A 5,732-nucleotide genomic window follows, 5' to 3' on the forward strand; every position below is an offset into this window, starting at 1 on the left:
ATACGCTGCTTCTTCAACTGTGTGGCGAGAGAATGTCCAGTCGTTTGGGAGGATATAGGAAGTGGATTTTAACTACAATTTATCACATGATGGTTAGTGTCTCGGCAGGATAAAATCAACGGATAAAAGATATATCCGTTGGGGTCATATGCGGATGGAGATGCAAATATCAAAGGTCAAGCAGGGACTACTTTCAGCGTTTAAAGACGTCACCCTTGTCATTCGGCGATCGGGTCAGAATTTACCATCGGGAATTTCGAGAAAACTTCTGGGATAATCATTATCAAAAGAATAGTCTAATATACTGAAAATGAGTGTCTAACTGTGACGTACCTATGGCATTTTACAAGTTTTGACAACTTTTGGGACATAAATTGCGAAACAATTTAGCGAGGACACTAGCCTAGCGAGATCAGTTTCAATATCTGTGTTGATAGGCCACTGGCTCGCGTCGAACAGCTGGAAAATTGCTGATGTGGCGTAAAACAATATTCATTTATTCATTGTAGACCGCTGCGGTTTTGAACATTTTTCCCAAATTAAAACAGCTGGATTTGTTCGAAATATATCCGAATCTGACTGCACTTCGTAACGTTATGAAAAGACAGAATGACTAAACAAACGTAACGTCTCGTAGACTAGGGTGAGAGTACCTTCCCTTTTTTAAAGGGCGGTAACTCTAGCGGACAGACCGATGGATTCCCGCGAAAGGCAAGTAGAAACAATTTGTGTAGGCAATTGTTGTTATATATGGGTGGAATATTGAAAATAAGCTGAAAAGATAGATAGTACCCTCAACCCAGAAAGCTGAAGGCCAGAACCAATACTAAGAGAGGAAATCTGGATCTGGTGAACACCTGTATACATGACAACGAATGATTATGACCATGTAACATTATAATTATATAAAACAAACAAAACCCTTTATATATTCAGGGCGGTGGGGTAGCCTTGTGGTTAAAGCGTTTGCTCGTCACGCCGAAGGCCTGGGTTTGATTCTCCACATGGGCGCAATGTGTGAAGCCCATTTCTGGTGCTCCCAGCCGTGATATTGCTGGAATATTGCTAAAAGCGGCGTAAAACCATACTCACTTTAGCGTATCCTTCCCCATAGGTGGCATCCGTCACACACTCCTGCAAAGGCAAGTCAATTAACTGAAAGGACATCAGTTTTCTCCCTGATGCGTCAAAATTGGATATTTGTCTGCCACATGTCTACATTTAAACGAGTCGTATGAACCTCTTTGAAATCTTCGCAGATAAAGCATGCTCGATTGTATATATAGGCTGGATCTGCTGGAATATTGTTCGACTAGCAATGGAAATTTGACTATTGTAAAGGGCCCCTCTTGTCATACTGTCTTTTGAAGAGCTTTTTTTTTAAAGTACATGTTTCGTACCTAGAATCTTTTTACACGCATAAAGATTAACTATTTCAGTCGATTTAAATTCACATGAAGAGAAAAGGGCTTAACACATTGCCTTGTCGTACTCTAGACTCACAACTAAACAATTCTGAATATAGATTCTTGTTTATCAAACACAGGATTTTACAACTAGATAGATATTGTATAGTAATTTACCCATTCTGTTACGTATCCTTTCAGAACGAAAAAAAAATCTAGTTTACTTCTACATACTGAATGTAATGTGTAAGTGAAGTCCACAAAAATGCACACAAGTGTTCACGTTTTCTCTGTATATTTATCTATTGTAGCACGTATGATAAAGTAGTCACGTCTAAAGCCCACCCGTTCTTCGCCAATCTTCTCAAGACCTTCAGGTCATAAATACCATTCTCTTATAATTCAAATGAAGACATTGCCGAATACGCTAGAGAGTGCTATGCTGATGGTCTTCTGTGTGTATAGGAATTCTTACCTGAGTATCACATCCATCGATAGTTTTCTTCTACTCTCGAGTGATTCTGACTAGTTAAGCAATGAAAACTTTAAAGTAGGAATCAGACCGACAATGTTTGTCAATGAGATCACTTAAAAACATAATTCTTACATTTCATTTCTATTTCTGCCAGCGTCTTCCGCCGCATTTAAAAATGGAACTGTGGGCAAAGGTGAGAATTTAAAATCCCTAAATCGTTTTGGGATGACGACTTTCGTTTGATGGCACTTTAAGAGTTACTGCAAACAGTGACTGTAAACATAAAGACAAACTGTGCTGTATTAGTTGTTTCATCGTTATGATGACAAACAAGTGCAAAAAAGACATATCGATTTTTGCCTTAAGCATTATGGTCGATTGAAAGTGCACAGCGATGAAATACCAAGTCAGTGTATAGTTGTAACGTTTTGCGACAATGATATCGACTAATACCAAACAAACTGGACTGTTTGGGTAATATTCGACATGGCAACCATTCTTCCATTCCCCTGACAGAACCAGTCATCTGTAACATTCCAACGGAATGAGAACAAAATACTTTGCCCCGACAGTAGGGACATAATTGGAAAGTGGAAAAACAAGCCTGGTTCTAATTGAAGTATTGCCTGGTCAGGCAATGTGTCACCGGCCATTAAAACATAGCGAACTATACTTGGGTTTTTTATCCCACATGGGCGGGGGATACTTCATTTTCTGAATTCTCTGAGAATGAATGAGTGAGTGGTTTAACGCCAATTCGAATAATACAGCAGTAACATTACGATTTGTCAGCTAAGGCCAACAAGTTTTTAAAACTTGGTTTACGAATCGGACGACTTAAAAAAATCGAAATGTGAACAAACAAATAACTGAAAAGCAGTAGGGGTTTTCCTCAGACCAGAACTAATTAAAATGTTTTTAAAAAACTCATTTACAGTTGCTATTAATATATATAAATTATTTAAAATTATACACCATTATTAAAACATGTTTAAAGCATGTATGAAAATGTATCTTTAAAACATAATGACTTATGACGAATTTGAAACATTTCGTCCTTCCGACTAGAATTTTTGGGGCCAAAATCCGAAACCCCCCAAAATTGTATGGCATTGAATAGGAGGAAAGCCCGGCGTGATTGCAATTCCTAGAGGTTTACCACTTGGTGAAATCCAAAAAGCACGGGTATGTTGCTGACAAACCTAGAAACATAATCAGATCGAATTTGGGAATCTAACCCACGATCATAGGTTTCCGTCACTCCTAATGGACGCAACTCTACCCTGCGAATTGCAGCGCCTTAGACGGCTGGGTCAACTGTGCCTCCAGTATAAAGGTATGTATTACTAAGCCATTTGTTTGGTATTCATTATAACTCGTTTTCGTTTGATCAATTGATGAGTCATATTACCTTCGACGAAATACTAAACCAGCCATGATCGGAAAACGCTGAAATCAGTTCAGCTGCAGGTCCTTCCCTAAGGTGCCAAAGTGATTTTTTATTATTATTATTTTCATTTTTTTTTCAATTATTAGACCCATGAAGATCCGGGTTATAACAGGTCTTCACCAACCCATGCTTACCGTAAAAGGCGACTACGCTGGTCGTAAGAGGCAACTAACGGGCTCGGGTGGTCAGGCTCGCTGACGTGGTTGATGCATGTCATCTTATCCCATTTGTGTGGATTGGTGCTCACAATATCAATCACTGGATTGTCTGGTCCAGACTCGATTATTTTCAGACCCCTGTCATGTGGCTGAAATTTCACTGAGTGCGGCGTTAAACAACAAACAAACAAACAAACAAACGAACATCAAGCTGAGACAGTGTCATATGACCGAAATACTTTCAAAGTGGCTTTAAACCCAAACTCCCTCACTCACTCACTCTGATAAGATCCAATTCCAGGTGATATTTAGGACCATTGCCGCCACTGTGGTTGATTCGGACATTATGCATAGCATTCCTATTACTATTTGATTTGGGCTGTAAACAATAGCGCATCCATAAGTATTAATCGATAAACGGTATTTATGTAAATGTTTATTCTTGACAACACTTCCCCCACTCTTTAGATGCCAGGTGTTTACAGATGAGTAGGCAAATAAATAATTGACGACTGTAAATCCCCCAGGAGATCGCTAGTGTCAAAACACGAGGGAATAGGACGAACTGCATGAATGATGTATTCACTGCTGAGTTAATATGCTTTTCCTGATTTTGGCATTTTTTTGTTGGGTAGTCGTGAAACGGTAAACGAAACGGTTTAAATGTGGTTGAGATGTGGAGATACAGGTAGGGTGGGGGTTGGTGCGCATGGGATACAAAACGAAGGGGTGGGAGGGGGTAAGGAGGCAGATCATAAAGACTATGGAGATACAGGTAGGGTGGGGTGGGTAGGGTGTATGGGAGGCACAACGAAGGGGTGGGAGGGGGTAAGGAGGCAGATCATGAAGACTATGGAGATACAGGTAGGGTGGGGAGGGTAGGATGTTTGGGAGGCACAACGAAGGGTGGGAGGGGGTAAGGAGGCAGATCATAAAGACTATGGAGATACAGGTAGGGTGGGGTGGGTAGGGTGTATGGGAGACACAACGAAGGGTGGGAGGGGGTAAGGAGGCAGATCATAAAGACTATGGAGATACAGGTAGGGTGGGGTGGGTAGGGTGTATGGGAGACACAACGAAGGGTGGGAGGGGGTAAGGAGGCAGATCATAAAGACTATGGAGATACAGGTAGGGTGGGGGGGTAGGGTGTATGGGAGGCACAACGAAGGGGTGGGAGGGGGTAAGGAGGCAGATCATGAAGACTATGGAGATACGGGTAGGGTGGGGTGGGTAGGGTGTATGGGAGGCACAACGAAGGGTGGGAGGGGGTAAGGAGGCAGATCATAAGGGCGATGGAGATACAGAAAAAGGGTAAATCAGTGGGGTGACCTTTCATCCGGCCAATTAGAGTGTCGCTTAACGGATCAGGAAAGTGACAGTCGGAACGTGTTTTCTAATTAGGCAACCTCAAAAAGGTCAACAGGAGGTATTCCGAAGGACAGTTACTGCCTGTACGACTGATTCTGATTAATTAATCGTTTATCTCTCGCTTTAATGGGATAAACATTTGAACGGAAGAGACGTTGCACAGTTCGCGGGAAGCACCCGTGAAGATTCCGGGGTAGAATAGGTCTTCAGCAATCCATGCTTGCCGTAAAAGGTGACTATGCTTGTCGTAAGAGGCGACTAACGGGATCGGGTGGTCAGGCTCGCTGACTTGGTTGATGCATCGATCCCAGTTGTGTGGATCGATGCTCATGATATTAATCCCTGGATTGTCTGGTCCAGACTCGATTATTTACAGACCGCCGTCATATAGCTGGAATATTGCTGAGTGCGGCGTTAAACAACAAACCAATCGTTGGAAGCACTACCATAGAACCTCGACCATTTCAGAAATCTCAGAATGTTCTTTTGTTCAGTTTTCAAAATTTTAGTCAAGAAACTTTGTCAACGTATTTTTCAAGCGTAGTCTGAAATGGAAGTCAGTTTGAAACTAGTGCCGTAAAGCTATAGAGAGCTGCTTTCTGATTGGCTAAGGTCGATTTCTTGTTAGTCATTTGATTGGTCGGTCAAAATTCGCGAAAGATCGTTCTGATGTGACGTGTAATGGGAAACTGTTCAGCGGTAGGGAGGACTAAGTTCTGATTTTAATGAGATTGGGTGTTGACTCACCGGTCTGTTGGTTTGGGCCTCGTTCGCATTTAGTGGAATATTTCGAAAGAAGACATTCACGTTATGCATGATTGTATCATTTTGATGAGCGTGGAGAGAGATTTTAAGTCCGCTTCTACGAATGAAGA

Source organism: Haliotis cracherodii, unplaced genomic scaffold, assembly GCF_022045235.1.
Source record: "Haliotis cracherodii isolate W230 unplaced genomic scaffold, xgHalCrac1.p SCAF_15, whole genome shotgun sequence".
NCBI lineage: Eukaryota > Metazoa > Mollusca > Gastropoda > Lepetellida > Haliotidae > Haliotis > Haliotis cracherodii.